The sequence below is a fragment of the Ursus americanus genome, chromosome 17, assembly GCF_024610735.1.
Source record: "Ursus americanus isolate L20-20 chromosome 17, mUrsAme1.1.p, whole genome shotgun sequence".
Taxonomy (NCBI): Eukaryota; Metazoa; Chordata; class Mammalia; order Carnivora; family Ursidae; genus Ursus; species Ursus americanus.
This window is the reverse complement of record NC_142143.1, coordinates 50,278,533-50,295,252: the sequence shown is the minus strand read 5'-3', so window position 1 is coordinate 50,295,252 and position 16,720 is coordinate 50,278,533. Positions and strand designations below refer to the sequence as shown.

Here is a 16,720-nt window from a genome sequence, read left to right as displayed (position 1 = left end):
ATAATACTCTGAAATACGCATGCTCGCATAGACCGATGTGTTTTGTGTAGCATAGGAGTTTATAGTTTATGGCTGCCGGGGTCTGAATCCCGGCCCAGCCACTCTCCAGCTATTTAACTGTGGGCCACTTACTTACTCCCATCCTGCCTTGCTTCCTTGCCTATAACATGGAGATAATAATACTGAGTGGAGGGGGGCTGGTGGCGAGGGCAGTGAAAGACAGAACAAAGGAGATAGAAGTCTATTGAATGCACTGCAAGGGAGCAGTGGGCAGGGCAGCAGAGGAGAGACTGTCTGCCACCAGGCAATGGTGAGGGGCCACAGTTACAGGGCTCAGGAAAGCATATGGGGACCCCCTTTTTTGGCAGTCTTAGGAACTGTGCCTGGTTATAAGTAGCTTATTGGTCAGTTAGGGCCTATGGCTGTTCCAAGGTGGGAGAGGGTCACGTAATGCACCTATTTGCATTCAGCTCAGTGATCTCTGTGGGGCCTTCAGCCTTGCTCAGGTTTGCATTGCTCAAGCCTATTGCCTCAAAGTGGCCTCTACGCTTACCTCAGAGCATTGTTAAGACAAAGTGTTGAACAAACAAACTGGCACACAGTAAATGCTCAGAAAATGTTAGTATATTGCCATTTTATGAACTCTGGCTCGGAAAGCAGTAATAATAAACTTCAGGTTACGGAAGACTTAGTAGCCAAAAGGAGACTAAGGAGACAAGAGGACTAAATATAATATGGCAGCACTGGGTGTTATATGCAAACAATGAATCATGGAACGCTACATCAAAAACTTAAGGATGTACTGTATGGTGACTAACATAACATAATAAAAAATTATTATTTAAAAAAATAAATAAATATGATATGGTGTCTTGCGTGGGATCCCGGAACAGGAAAAAGACATTAGGTAAAAACTCAGGACATCTGAATAAAGTACGGGCTTTAGTTAATTTTAAAAATACTAAGAGTAAGAAAATAAAACGGTTGTTTTTAAAAGTCCCATTTATATAACTTCTATGATTATAAAGAACTTGTTGGCTAAATTACAGAATTGGTAAGGCAAAAAATGGAAATTCTCAAATGGTTTGGAGTATATACTTCCAATGGCATTGTTTGTATTTATATTCATAATATTTATACATTAATCTCCCTGTGTACTTATTTAACAAATGTGGTCATTTGCAGAATAGTTAGTATTGCTCAGCATTATATCCTAATAGCAGTGATACTCAGAGTTGGTCCCTGGACCAGTGCTGAGAAGCAGACTATTTGTTACCTGTCCATGAGGAGACAAGGTGCATCATGGTACCGCTTTCTTTATCCCAAAAGTCTTTTTTTTTTTTTTAATGATTTTTTATTATATTATGTTAGTCACCATACAGTACATCCCCGGATGCCGATGTAAAGCTCGATGATTCATTAGTTGCGTATAACACCCAGTGCACCATGCAATACGTGCCCTCCTTACTACCCATCACCGGTCTATCCCAGTCCCCCACCCCCCTCCCCTCTGAGGCCCTCAGTTTGTTTCTCATAGTCCATAGTCTCTCATGTTTCATTCCCCCTTCTGATTACCCCCCCTTTCTTTATCCCTTTCTTCCCCTACTGATCATCCTAGTTCTTATGTTCCATAGATGAGAGAAATCATATGATAATTGTCTTTCTCTGCTTGACTTATTTCACTTAGCATCATCTCCTCCAGTGCCGTCCATGTTGTAGCAAATGTTGAGAACTCGTTCTTTCTGATAGCTGAGTAATATTCCATTGTATATATGGACCACATCTTCTTAATCCAGTCATCTGTTGAAGGGCATCTCGGCTCCTTCCACGATTTAGCTATTGTGGACATTGCTGCTATGAACATTGGGGTGCATATGGCCCTTCTCTTCACTACGTCTGTATCTTTGGGGTAAATACCCAGTAGTGCAATGGCTGGGTCATAGGGTAGCTCAATTTTTAACTTTTTAAGGGACCTCCACACTGTTTTCCAGAGTGGCTGTACCAACTTGCATTCCCACCAACAATGTAGGAGGGATCCCCTTTCTCCACATCCTCTCCAGTAATTGTTGTTTCTTGCCTTGTCTATTTTTGCCATTCTAACTGGCGTAAGGTGGTATCTCAGTATGGTTTTGATTTGAATTTCCCTGATGGCTAATGATTTTGAACATTTTTTCATGTGTCTGTTAGCCATTTGTATGTCTTCATTGGAAAAGCGTCTGTTCATATCTTCTGCCCATTTTTTGATTTGTTTATTTGTTTCTCGTGTATTGAGTTTGAGAAGTTCTTTGTAGATCTTGGATACCAGTCCTTTATCTGTAGTGTCCTTTGCAAATATATTCTCCCATTCCGTGGGCTGCCTCTTAGGTTTTTTTATTGTTTCCTTGGCTATGCAGAAGCTTTTTATCTTGATGAAGTCCCATAAGTTCATTTTATCTTTTGTTTCTCTTGCCTTTGGAGTATCCCAGAAGTCTTGCTACCAGTGAATGTCAGCTAAACTAAGCTGTGCGTGGTGATGTAATGATTTAAGTTCTGGCACAAACTCTTTATCACATTATGGATCTGGAATGAACAGTTCACCAACCTTCACTGGAGTGGTATTGGTCTGCAGCATTCCATAGAAGGATATTGAGATCTGCCTGATCCTTTTAATAGCTGTTACCATTATTTGTTCTTTGTTGATTTAGAGAACAAGCTTGTCCTTCAATGTAGGAGTGGTGGCCATGTACCAATGGCCATTGGTACTTTAAACGTCATTATTTTCAGGGCTTGGGCTTCCTTTAGAGAGGCAGTGTGGTATAGAGGTTAGTATCTTGGATAAATCCAATTCAAATTGTGGTTCCTCTGGAACCTCAGTTTTCCAGTTTGATAATGGGTGTGATGATTACATCTATTTTATAAGATTGTTGTGAGGAATAAATGAGTTTATACCTGTAAGGAGTTTAGCACTGCTCTTGGCAAGTGGTAAGTGTTCAATAAAAGTGAGCTGCTGTAGGAATTATTATTTATTATTACTACCTGAAGCTATTGTTTTAATTAGTGGCAGTTCTTTTCTTAAATGATTTAAAATTCACTCCTTTCCAGAGAGATGAAAATTACTTAACAGACTTAAATCTTACAAAGCAAACACTAAAAGTGTAAATCTTAATGGTTCTTTACAAAAGCAGTAGGAGACAGCCGATCTCCAGAAGCTATGCTGGGCCCAATCTTAATAGAATTGTATGGGTAAACTTCTTATGACATTTAGCTACAAAAAGTACTTTGTTGTAATTCGTTGCCTCATCGTTGTTAGAGAGCGTTGCGGGTTAATGAGTTCTGCTTTCTCTGCGTGTGCGATTGCAGCTCTAGATGTAGATTGCTCTACCAGTAACCTGCGCTAGTTAGTTGTTGGTTAAGTGTCGCCAAAAATAAATCATCTGCCACACAGGTGAAGGCTTGTGGAATAACCATAGTTATTCCAGCTGTTGCCTCCAGACAGGCTGTATCTGTATAGTACGTGTGTTTGTTTCTTTCCTCCCTTTGAGCATGGCTATATCCTTCCTAAAGAACACCTGAAATAGCAGCTTGCAGCTCTTCCCTGGCTACACTCTGAGTTCTCCTGTGTGTTAACCTACAGGTATTCACTATTCCATGGAAGTCTTTATCACTTGATTGTTTTGAGCAAGACCTAGTCTCCCCTAATAATGACTCAGAAGAAAGCTTGGGTCCACCCTTACGCTTCTCCTCTGATGCAGAATGCCTGGTTACAATACAGATGTTGCCTGCAGTTATCGCTGTCACTGCTTATAATACCAGCAGCTCACATTTAGAAGGGTCTTTCCTTTAAGGAAGGTCATATTGGTGTCACCTTATAGATGGGGAAAATGAAACTCAAAACTTAGAAACTTGCAGTAGTTTCCCCAAGATCACACAGCTACTACATGTTGGGGTCACCACATTCAAACCTGTGCACCATCCATTCCAAAGAGCTACGTAAGGACGCTGCATTATGAGAGGCTACATGCTTAGATTTCATGTTACTCACTCTCTGTAAACTTACAGAAAGCTGAGAAGAATGATGGCCATTTTTGTCTTAATAAACAGAGTTGATATCAATTCAGATTAAAGTCTTTGTTCAACAACTATATACTAATATGAAATTGTTGTCTTACTATCTCAATGGATTTCTTGATGAGGAATCTCATGGGAGGGTTGCCTCTTTGTATGTAACAGAAAAGACATTTTGGGAGAGAAATATTTAAAAGTCTAAACCAGAATATTCTTACTAAATTTAGTGCCCTGTTCGTAGGGATAAGAATCTCTGCCTCAGCTCTCCTGTTACTCCACCATAAGGCCTTGCTGGTGCCTAAGTGAAGAGGCCCTGCCCTGTCTTGATTTCTCCTGGGAAAGAAGTTGTATCTCTTTAGCTAGTTCTCTAGATTTACCCAAAACTTCACTCTTTGTTGCTATTATTCCTCTCTGAGCAGGTGTTGAGACTTCTGGTAGACTCTCTCAGCACAGGTCAGAATCACCTAGAGGGTTTGTGTAAGCAGTTTGCTGAGCCCCACACCCAGCCCTAGAATTTGCATTTCTAACAAGTACCCAGGTAATGCTGATGCTTTTAGGTCAGAGAAATCACACTGGGAGCCATTGCTGTAAAAATCAAAGCAATTTTGTAACTTCCTTAAGTTAGCCAATTTAGATGCTAATTTTACTCCCTGTTTCCCTAAGATCTTTACCTTTCTTACAGTTGCTCTCAATTCCTGTAAATGGACATCAAATCATGGCAATTTAAACTAAAAATATAGAAAATGCACGCAGCCCTCTGCTTCTTGCTTTGCTTCCCTCCCCCCGCCCCAATCGTCATAATTCGTTAGTTTCTCAAATTATAAAAAAACCTTTTCACATCACATCTGGGTAAATTGAAAACTAAAGTGGGAACATGATGAGCCCTTAAGGAATAAAGCTTCAATTTCCTTACAAATCTGCATGTGCTTTTGAACTAAGGAAAAAGAGCACAAGGCAAAGTAACCTTTTTAGGACCTCCTATGGCCCATTTCCATTTCCTACCTTCGCCACCATCTCCTAGGACAGTCAGGAGACCTGACACTTAACTCTGGAGCTACTGAAGTGCACCTTTTACTGTGGGTTATGGTTAATTCAGGCTAGTGTAAGGATGGAGTTTTTCTGTAAGCAGGAAATTTTATTGTGTTTCATGAGAGCTTTTATTTGATTTTTAAAAAATCTTGGATCCACTGATAATTCATGAAATTGCTATAGCAATAGTTACATAAGAATTATACCTTATGTGAGAGTTAGGCTCTGAAGTCAAACAAGGAGAAAAACTAAACAAAATTACTCTTGAAAATCCCAGTTACCACGTTACCAAAAACTGCATCTGTGAAAGCTCAGAAGCCAGAAAACTAACGTGTGTGTGTGTGTGTGTGTGTGTGTCTATGTGTGTTTTAAGTAATTGCTACACCCAATAAAGGGCTCGAACTCATGACCCCAAGATCAAGAGTCCCATGCTCTTCTGACTGAGCCAGTCAGGCACCCGTGTTTGTTGGTTTTTGCTTATACGTTACGGCTTCACACCTGCGTATACGTTACGGCTTCACACCTGCGTATGGCCAAGGTCTAGTTGAAAGAGCAAAGGGATATTGAGGGGAAAAGATTTTCCTTCCTCCCCAGGTCCCTTACAATCAAATAGGTTAAATTCCAATAAATTAAATGTGCTTATAATAGGACTGCATTATATTGTTAATAGTTAAATTCCAATAAATTAAATGTGCTTATAACGGGACTGCATTATATTGTTAAGATAGTTTAAACTTGGGGCGCCTAGGTGGCTCAGTTGGTTAAGGGGCTGCCTCCAGCCCAGCTCATGATCCTGGAGTCCTGGGATCGAGCCCCACATTGGGCTCCCTGCTCAGCAGGGTGTCTGCTTCTCCCACTCCCTCTGCCTTTCCCCCTGGCTTGTGCTCTCTCTTGCTCACTCTCTCTCTCAAATAAATAAATAAAATTTTAAAAAAAGATAGTTTAAACTTTGATTCTGGGTCATTGGTTTAAATTCTTTTACAGTCATGCTGGAATTAAGTATCATTCATTCATTCAACAGACAGCTTTTTTTTTTTTTTTTAAGATTTTATTTATTTGACAGAGAGTGTGAACGCACAAGCTGGGGGAGCAGCAGGCAGAGGGAGAGGGAAAGGGAGAAGCAGGCTCCCCGCTGAGCAGGGAGCCTGATGCAGGGCTCCATCCCAGGACCCTGGGATCATACCTGAGCCAAAGGCAGACGCTTAACCAGCTGAGCCACCCAGGCGCCCCCAACAAACAGCTGTTGAATACCTCCTTTACCACACTGTAGACTCTCCAAGCGCAGGTGTGTTTTAATCAAGGCACCTGCTTTGCCTTATAGCAGTTGCTCAGTCAGTGTTCATTGAATTAATGATTAATGAAACACAGCCTGTGTCTTTTTACCAATTGTGCTCTAGATTTAGAGATGGAGAAGTAAGCGAAGATTTGCTAAATGGTATGTTAGAGGTGTTTTGAATTCATGGGAGCATTGTGCAGGAAGAAATTAGTTCTGCCTGGGAGAGAACAATACACACTCATGGAAGAGACATTTGAGCTAACCTTGATGGATGAGTAGGAGTTCTCTAGGAGAGGAAGGGCATTCTAGGTAAAGGAGAGTCTCTTCAGTGAGTGATTCTGTGTTTTTCCTTTTTAGGAGGTGTTAGATCAGTGCTTTAAATGCTTCGAGCAGGGTAAAGAGATAAGGATAGAAAGGCGTGTATGGGGCATGTATTACGTGTCTTTTGCATGCATTATTTTGTTTGAATCTCACAAGAAACACATGAGGTGGATGCTGCTAATTCCATTTTCCAGATTAGAAAGTTGAGGAAAGTTTATTTTGCCAGAGATGACATAGCGAGATGACAGCCATTATGCTTGATGTTCTTACATGGCACTCAAGCAGTTTAGACTTCGTGGAAGGTGAGAAGCCATTGAGGGTGACACGATGAGATTCTAGGGTGCTGGGTAGACTAGAAAAGCCTGAGGAGGGAGGCCAATTTGAAAGTCTTGTACTCTACAGTGGCTTATTGAAGGCTTCAGTTCTGTCCTTGACCTTGAGGGTGGAAACATTGAGAGATAAGGAGATCTGAGAAGTGGAATCTAGAGGACTTGATGACCCGTGAGAGAAAGAAGTCAACGATCAGGTTTATGGAGGGGAGAACAAGATGCGTGGTGATCTGGTGGAAAACAGTGTCATGTATTATTTGTCTCCTTTCAAACCTTGTGTTTTTTCTGTGTATAGTATCAAAATATATTAGCGCAGTAATACATGTACATAATTTCTAAATATACAAGTGGAAACACATTGAGATTATGCTCACTTTTTCTTTATGGGGTGTACCATCAAACACGTTTGGAGACTGCTGATTCCAATGTATCCAAGAGTTGGGTCCCCATCCACTGGGACAAGAAAGATTGAATGGGTGAGGTGAAAAGATGACTGTCTGTACTTTTATTTCTGTAGATGATTATTCCAAGTTCTTTCTTTTTGAGCCGTTTGTCTTTTGCACATCAGAATAATCCAGAACATCTTTAAAGTTGGATTAACAACACTACAGGTATTCCTTTCCTATGGGACGGATTCTGTTCTAAGCTGTTCTTGTCATTGGAGAACGTTGGAAGTGGAACGAGCATTAAGGTCATCTAATTGAGCACCTTCCTACCCATCCAAAATCTCAGACAAGTAGTCATTGGGCTTTTGCCCCTTCGAGAGGTAGGCATGCAGTCCTGTACAAGGAGGTGTACTGTAAAAAGTTCTTCCTTTTATAAGGCGTAGTGTGCTTCCCTGTATGCAGCTTCTACACATTGGTTCTTCTCCCTCCCTTAAAATCATTACAGAGCCAGTAACACCATACGTGGTGCCTTACAGTTTACCAGGCACACACACGTGCAGAGTCACGCCTGATGCTCAGAGCTCCTCTGTGCAGGCCAAGAGGCGGTTGAGATTATAGTCCCATGGAAAAGCATCCTCGTTCTTATCCCTACAAGTATTTGTCATGCCTGATTTGTATATTCTAGGTAGGAGGCATTGAAGTACCAGGAGCCATCAGACCTGAGTTTCAGTTCAGGTTCAACCACTTTCTAGTAACAAGACTTTGGGCAAGTTATTTTGCCTTTCCGAGCCTCAGTTTCCCTGCTTGTAAAGCACTCCATCTCAGAACACTGCTGGGACCATTACATTAGATAACACTTTTAAAGCCATTGTAAAAGTGTGGCTTTTTAGATATGCAACGGATGTTGCAAATGAATGTGCTTGCTTTGCCTGTCTCCTTTCAAATAAGTTTTTAAAAATCTATATATAGCTTGATGTTGATCTTTGTCAAATTTTATATTACCCCTAATATAGTTCCATTATATCAGCTAATAGAGGTTACTGTTTCTCCCCCCCAGCTTTATTGAGATATAATTGACATAACATTCTCTACATTTAAGGTGTTACAACATAATGATTTCATACATGTATATATTGCAAAATGATTACTACAGTAAAGTTAGTTAACATATCCATCACTTCACATAGTTACAGTTTTTTGGTTTGTGGTGAGAGCATTTAAGCTTTACTCTCTGAGCAACTATCAAGTGTATAATACAGTGTGATTATAATCATCATGCTGTATATTAGAGCCCCAGAACTTACTCATCTTATGTATGCAAGTTTGTACTCTTCAACTAATATCGTTCCATTCCCCCAGCCCCCAGCCTCTGACAACCACCATTCTATTCTCTATTTCTATGAGTTTAGCTTTCTTTTTTCCCCACATGAGATCATATGGTATTTGTCTTTCTCTCTCTGATTTATTTCATTTGGCATAATGCCCTCAGAGTCCATCCATGTTGTTGCAAATGGCAAAATTCTTTTTTTTTTTTTTTTTTTTGCTAAATAATATTCCTGCGTGTGTGTGTGTGTGTGTGTGTGTGACATTTTCTTTATCCATTTATCCATCAGTGGACACTTAGGTTGTTTCTATATCATGGCTATTATAAATAATGTTGAAGCGAACGTAGGGGTGCGGATCTGTCTTTGAAATAGTGTTTTTGTTTCCTTCAGCTATATACCCAGAAGTGGAATTGCTGGATCATTTGAGAGTTCTATTTTTAATTTTTTGAAGAACTAATGGAAGTTACTTTGGAACTTAATCCCATCATTTGCTTGGTTACCTCATTATGATTATTATCTTGATTTTTTAAAAGTTTATTCAGTTATTTCAAAAGTCATAGAAAGATGCACTATCAGAAAGAAATTTCAGCTCTTTCCATTTTGAGAAAAAAAGCTAAACCTGCTTTGACTCTTTTAAAAACATTTTATTATATATGACATCAAATGGGTCGCTTTTTACTGCATTGTAGCCATATGGGACTAAATGAGAAGGAATGAGAGTAGGTTTTCTTTTTAATTTGCCATTTTTCCTTCATGGAGTCATGCAATAAATGCATATGTATATCTTTGGAAATAAATATTGAGAAGGAAAGGATCAGTTAGTTCCACAGGCCTTTCTTTCATCCCGTTTTCATGTTCTGTCTGGAGGGTAAAAATTATGATTTTTATCTTCATTCTGAGAAATCTGTCCCTTTCAGGGATTTAAACTCTTGATAGATGTGAAAGCCCTTTGACAACCACTAGCTCGTGTTTAAATGTATTTTTAGCCTGCCAGACTATGAGTTTTCTGAGGCCTGAGATCCAGTGAGAATTTTTCACTCTGTTAATGGCACATAGCACAGTGCCTAGAACATATAATGACTAATTAGCTGTTTGCAGAATGACTGAAATGTTACTTACTGTTAAGTTTATTGAAATGTAGTGCTTACAGATTTTTTAATGCATTTTCAGAGTGTGCTATCGTATCTTTTAGTTCAGAAGCATATACCTCAGATAAAATACATAAATTCAGAAAAAAGAGTTTTTTTCCCACAAATATGCAAAATTATGTTGAGTGTCTTTACATAAAGACAGTGGAAATGTGGGAAATGTTTTGTTATTGATGGTAATTTTTCTTTGGACCTCCTTGGAATTTTTCCTCTTGAGGAATGCATATTTCTTTCCCCTAACACTTTGGTGATGGGGGTGGTACCATAGACCCTAAGTGAACTTACTCAGTCCAGGGTACATAGCAGATGTCTTGTCCAGAATTCCAGTCCTGCCATCACTACTCACAGCCAGCAATGAACAGCTCTGGTTCTTTATTCTTAAGGTCTTTTTATATGTCCTCTTCAGATTTCATCCAATAGCACATTTCTGCAAAGGTGAAATCTTTCCCCATCTCTTGTTCCTAATGTTTTCCCCCAGTAAGTCCATTTATGCAAGGAGTCTGTTATCTGTTGTATCCATTTTCTAGCAAATTCCGGGGCTCTTGAGGGATATTAAGCAGAGAAGAATTCAAGGCCAAACACTGTGGGTGAGGGTATCTCCAGTTATGACTTTGACTTTTTTCCAAAAATTGTAATGACTCATTTGGGAATGATGCATTATGCATTGTGTATTTCTTTTGTCCATGGTGGAGTTGTTTCTATTTCTTATTTTTGTTATGGTCAGGTCTCTGTGGTAAATGTTTCATTTTTCATTTTATTTCATTTTAGTCATTATTTCTAAATCAGTATGTTCTGTATGTGGAATCACAGTTCTTTCAATTTTCTTCCAGTATTTTGACATTTTTGCCTCAACATGAATTTAGTCTGAGAAAAAATCCTAATGTCCTGACTTCTGGCAGGAAGTATTTGCATTAGGGAACTGACTTTTCCTTAAGTTCTAAAAAAATATATATGTAATGTTTGCCTCTTGGGGTTTTCTAAGTTTTAATGTTATTCCATGTAATTAAGTTGTCTTAAAAAAAAATGATGCATATAACCATAGTTAAGGAATGTTTGCTGCACAGGTTGACCACACACAGTGACATGTGATTGTACTTTTCAGGTTGGAAAATGTACTTTGTTAGGATAATATTTGATTCAGTTAAGGGTGTGGCATGATGAACATAATTCCTCATGAAGGAGTATAAACTGATGCACTGTTCCTGGAGTGTAATTGGACCTTGTAATCTTACTTTTAGAAGTCTATCCAAGGGAAATAATTAAAGATGTGGACGAAGAAAATGCTTAATAATGCTCACCATTGTTTTCTTTAAAAAATAAATGATAATTAGAAGCCACATAAATATCCAAGAGTCAGGAAATAATCAAATCAATTATAGTATGTAGAGGGATTGGAACATTATGGAACCACACACACACACACACACACACACACACACACACACACACAAGAGTATTAAAAAGAGTATTTAAAAAGAGTATTAAAAAGAGTATTTGAAGAGTATTAAAAGCCAAGAGAAACCATTCAAGATATACCATTAAATGGGGGGAAAAATCTATGGTGAATAAAATATGATATAAACCAGACTATCACAGTCATTATTTCTGAGTAAATGAGATGGGCGACTTTTTAAAATTTTCTTCATGTGTTCCTGTATTATCCAAGTTTTCTATAACAAATATATATTACATCGATGATTAAATGAATGAATACATTTAAAGCACTAAAATAATGCCTGACCCCATAGTGCGCTCTCAGATACGATTTTACTGTTTTTGTGATATTTACTTTTTGTAATAGGAAAGATATTTTTAAGCCCTCTCTAATGGTAGTTATTTTTTTTTATAACTCTTCGTTTAACATCTGTTTTCCATAGACCCTGTGGTCCATTACCTATCCCAAAAATGCTGCCTCCAGCACTTACCTAGTATAGAGTAAGTACTCAGTAAATAATTGTTTAGACTCTTATAGATCCCATTTCTAGTATTTTCTTTTATTTCAGTTTCCTAGAAGGAAAGTCTCCAGTGAGAAGGCTATTAAAATGTTAGCTGTTCCCAGTTGAGAATTTTTATGTTCTTATGAGTGTTGAAATATATGTAAATGAGGAAATTGCACTGTGCTAAATATAAATAGCATGTTGTTGAATCCAAGATGTATTTATTGGCGTATTTTATGTACAAATTGGCACTGAAATACTTCTAAATACTTTTTTTAAAGGTAGAGTTTTAAGATTTTAGAACATGAAGGACTCAAAGATTATGACAGAGCTACTACCTCAGGCATCCTTTGTGACTGTTCTAGGTTACATGCTTAAGCAAGAAATAGGCGCATTTTTAATAGCCTGGAAGGTGTTTTGGTGGGACAGTAGGAGTGCGTTTGGTTTTACAAAGATCCATAATTCTATAAAAGGACATAATTGGAATCTGTAGTCAATTACAAGTTTAGAGGTCTCTGTAATATACAAAGTTTCTTAATTGTAAATAATCACTTTCCAAGGTTTGCTGATCACTATGAGGAAGTAATGAAACAGCAAAAATAACCAGCTGCTGTTTATGAAACCAAATGATAAAATTCACTTAATGAAAGTAACGTGCTGATAGCAGTGTTCATTGTTTAAAACACAATAATCATGTTTATCTCTGAGACAGAATATATCTGAAATGTACCAGAGGAAATTGAGGGTAATGTGCTTTTTCAAAAATGTGAGTTTATTTATACGAAACAAACAAAAAGTTTGAAAAACCTGTTATCCACGGTCTCAGTTTTATAGAGTTAGACTGGAAAGATCACAAAATTGGAAAGTAACCATAGTTTATAAAAATATAAGAAATTCAGAAATATGAACTTGGAAAACATAGGCACTTGGGAGGAATTTTAATATCATGAACCAGAGACCTTATGAATTCCAAAAGATCTTGAAATCCACTTGATGATGATTTTTGGAATCTCAGAAATAGTGTTAAAATACCATAGGATAGAAAAGAATAATCAGGAAGCTTAATGCAATCAGAACCTCATAGCCTGTTATGGGAAGTAGCATTTGGCAGAGCCTGCTAAGCTACTGTAAATGAATGTTAATCGCATTTTATCAGCTGCTTGTACTATCTTTATTACATAATTTGAATATTTATGACCCTGTAAATATGTTTAACGGTGAAATTACAGTGTTTGTAGAACTCAGATTCCAAAAAGCATATAACCCTTTGATGAAGAATTATGTTTCAAAAGTACGTAATTCAAGATATTTCGTGGTCTGGATGCTGTGGGACAAGTATTTCTGTCTAGAATACTGTGACAAGCAGAATGATGTATGTCAAAACTGATTTTGAAGACAAACGTGATTCAATGAATTTATTGTTTATGCAGATAGATAACCAACTAGAGTATTTTAACTTTTTAGGATCAAATGCAATTTATTTTCTCACTGTAGTATGTATCATTTTGTTTGCCTCCTTATCTGCTTAGAAATTCTTAAGCAACCTATGAAACAGGCTTAGGAATTGAACAGCTCCTCCTAAAGTAGCAGTAATGTTGAAAATGAAAATAATGGCTGGGAATGCCCCTTTAGTTTTCTAATCTGTACTTATTTGGTGTATGTATATGTACTTTGGGAAAACTTGACTCTGCCAATGCTTTTTTACTTCTTTGCAAACATAAACCCGCTAAAAGGTATTTTTCCCCTCAGAAGGATTTAAACGGCATTGTTCTTCTGGAAAGTATAATCTAATAGGAAAATGCAGTTCATATCAGAACAAAAAAAACCCCTGTAATTAAGATGTGTCTCAGTTACATTTTTTTCTGTCTTTTGTTAAAACAGAAACATGGATGCATTCAAGTAAATAAAATTGTCAGGTGAAACATTTGCTTCCAAAGGCTATGGTAACATTGCAAATACCTGGTTACTTCATTTTGATTGTCTAAAATATGAGCAAATTCTCATTTCAAAAAATTGGGGTATATCTGGTTACTTTATGTTTTGAGATTAATTTAGATTAATGTAGAATCTTTTGCATGTTGCTGTCCTTTCTCAACGCTAGAGAGAAGTGATAGGGTGAGCTCCGGAGTGAGAGTGTTGGGACCAGATTCTATATCGAGCACTGACTTAGCTTATCACCATCATTCTAATCAGGTTACCAAATCTCAAGGGGCCTGGGGGACTTACCCTCTGGGGGTCATTAGGAGGATTGCCTGAAATCCTCACAAATATGTGGGAAGTGCTAAGAATGTGTGCCTGGAGTCCATGATGGTTCTTATACACGGCTGCTACACAGTTGATGGTAGAGCCTCTCTGTGTTGTGGGTTATTTAAAACCCTCCATCTTTCTGCCACTTTTCTTTGGGAGAATTAGCTAGTTGGTATACTTTGCTCTAAAAACTTGACAAAGGAAAAAATATCCAGAATGCAAGTCATCTCTGCCTAAAACCAACGTTAGAGAAGTTTGGATATGTCAGACACTGAATCCTACTGGCTAAAATGAGATTAGGGCTTACTTTATCGATTCATAATCTGCGCTGTTGCCTGTTTTACTGATACAGAGAAGGAGTTGACAAACTTTTTCTGTTGAAAGCCAGGAAGTGAACGTTTTAGGCGCTGTGGGCCTTACAGTCACTGTCACGACTGCTTTACTCTGCCATTTGTATCCAAGACCAGCCATAAATTACAATGTGTAGATTGATGGGCATGGCTGTATTCCAGGAAAGCCGTATTTATAAAAACAGGAGGTGAGCTGAATTTTGCCCACAGACAAAGTTGGGGGCTTTGTAGTTTGTTAACTACTGTTGTAGAGAATTGAGAGTATGATTTTTTGTTTGTTTTTTAAAGAAAGGTAGATTCTTGTTCTCAGAGTTGTAGTTTGTATGACAATTAACTTTTCTAGTTAGGTCCATCACTCCTCTAGGGACAGGGGGAGGGGAATGGGGAATGCTTGGGTTGCCTGAGAGGTTAGACATTACACCTGCTGATTGATAACTGAGTAGATTTTGAGTTATATTAGACAGTATCGAGTTTTGGCTCTGCAGTTCAGGGACAGTCATCTTGTGGCCCTGCCCCAAGTCATTGGCTTATGATGTGGCTTTCTTGGGGCTCAGTTTTCTTATGGGCAAAATAGTGATAATTTTTAGTTTGTTGGGTTGTCATGAGGATTGAATGAGCTCATGTACTTAGAGTGCTAGACTCAATGCCTGAAAAAGATAAACTGAATAAATGGTAGTTCTTAAAAACTTAGGTGAGAATCTTATCCCAAAGGCTACGTGCTTTTTTACAAACCTTTTTGTTATTTTATATTCTTTGTGTGTGTGTGTGTGTGTGTGTGTGTGTGTGTGTGTTTAAAGACTTCTTTATTTATTTTAGAGAGAGAGAGAGCATGAGTGGGAGGGGCAGAGGGAGAGGGAGAGAGAATCTCAAGTAGACTCCAGGCTGAGCATGGAGCCCGATGCGGGACCCCATCTCACGACCCCGAGATCACAACCTGAGCCAAAACCAAGAGTTGGTTGCTTAACCAACTGTGCCACACAGGTGCCCCTCTTTATTCTTTTTCCAGGGATGGAGGGAAATACACATGTATAATTACACACTCAAAATTATGTGGAGCTCTGCCTCTCAGACTATCAGTGGTGAAAGACTGTTTTGTTCTAATCTGTCATGAATCAGTGTTTTTATAAAATATACTAAGATGAATTATTACAAAAATGTAATAATGGCAAAGAGATACATACAAAGCCCCCAACTTTTTTTAAATGAGATCCAGTAGACACATAAAGTTTCTAAATGCTTACTCGTGTTTCCCTGCTTAGTTCTTTGGGGACTGGTAGTAAAGAACTGGCAGCCCGGTTGTTCTGATCTGCAGTCACACTTGTAGAAGCACTGGTTTGGGGAAAAGCAAATTCATAGGAATTCTTTTAAAATACAAAAAAGCAACCCATCTCAGTCACTCTTGAATCAGAGTGGTCAGTAAGTAGATCATGAATTTGTCCCTTCTTCAAAACTACTCACCAGCTGCAAGTGGAAGTTATTTACTTACGCAAGTCCATGTTCAGCCCACCCCCTCCACCACCAGTGGAAGGTGATTTGGTGTGAGGTAACTGGGGATTCTCTTAGGGAGCTAAGCCTTGGTGTTGCTCTAGGCCAGGATGACCCTCAGTCGGACCCCCCCTCCCCCATTCACAGGCTCCAGACTGGCCCTGAGAGCCCAGACCTCATAGAGGGAGGCATCTCAGGTCCTCCGTTTCTCCTCCATCTTCTGTGATCTGAAAGCACCCCCCATGACCTCTCTTAAACCACACGTTATGCTGTTTTGCCATTGTTTTCTCTGACTTCTCCCCGCAGAACTGCAGGTTTTATGAGGATAGGGACTCCTTGATTCTGTTTTTGGCTCCCTGGCTCCTGGCACATCCTCGGTGCACCTTGAAAATGTATTGATGTGTGAATGAATGAGTGTGTGCTGCTGTCCATGCCTCTCACCAGCCTGACGTCCTCTATCCGCACGCTCTTCACTTTGCTAGGGCCCCTCTCAAAAATATAACCAGATTGGCGGGGGAGAGGAGGAGGTCACTCCAAAACAACACATTACTATCAACACTTTTTCAATATCCATAACCCAAAAGAACATGTACTGTGTATTTTGGGAAGTCAGCTGTTTTCCTCATCCTTCTTTGTGTGTGTGTGTGTGTGTGTGTGTGTGTGTGTGTGTGCTGATTGTGTAATAGCATTGTAGGAAAGCAACCAACAGCGGTGCTGCCACTTTCAAAGCTGTCACATTGACTCTCTGGAAACTGTCAGGGTCACACCTTACCTTAGTTGAAATCCAATGGCATTGAGCTCTTGAGATTAGATAGTAATTTTCTGGAGTAGACACAATGGTGT

General features: G+C 38.8%; 1 protein-coding gene across 2 annotated transcripts in view; it reads left to right on the top strand.

The window, feature by feature from the left end:
* Positions 1-16,720, top strand: part of SRGAP1 (SLIT-ROBO Rho GTPase activating protein 1) — a 257,927-nt gene that overhangs the window by 15,317 nt on the left and 225,890 nt on the right. The gene's annotated exons all lie outside the window — the stretch shown is intronic.